Source organism: Echinops telfairi, unplaced genomic scaffold (assembly GCF_000313985.2).
Source record: "Echinops telfairi isolate 266 unplaced genomic scaffold, ASM31398v2 ScPeMD7_5;HRSCAF=22, whole genome shotgun sequence".
In the NCBI taxonomy this organism is placed as follows: Eukaryota; Metazoa; Chordata; class Mammalia; order Afrosoricida; family Tenrecidae; genus Echinops; species Echinops telfairi.
The window spans coordinates 3,892,441-3,892,995 of NW_022103901.1; positions in this window are offsets into that span (position 1 = coordinate 3,892,441).

The window sequence follows — 555 nt, forward strand, 5'->3', positions numbered from 1 at the left end:
GGGCAGCCCTCAAACCCTGCTCTGCTGGTACAGTTAGGTCAACTCTAAGTCACTGGAATGTAAACTCACGAGAGCCAACGGACCTGGAAGGAGAAGACCAAGCATATTTTAAATTGTGCTCAAGGGCCATTCGGAGTCGGGAGGCCGTTCAGAATACTGAGAGGTCCTCTAAATGTCGATCAGAACCCTGTTTCCCATCAGAGTTCTCTCTCCAGGACCTGTTCTGAAGGGCCACTGGGCAGACACCGCCCTTCACCCTGATTTTGACCATCGATTGGAAGTACTTGGACATTTGTAGACATCAGTTCTCCTAAAAGCTGCTGAGTTCAAGGTGAACTGATACGATGTCTACATTTCAGAGAATATTTTTGGTCTGCTGGAGAATTTGAAATTTTGTCCTCCCCCTCCGTCATTCCCCCCTCCACTTGCAACACAATTTAAACGGAGACCCTAAAGTGAAAGTTAACATATTAAATTTACCTTTACAATAATCCTCTCTCCAATTAGGAACCCTAGCAGTGTTACCTTAAACTGAGCTTGGACTAGAATTGGGTG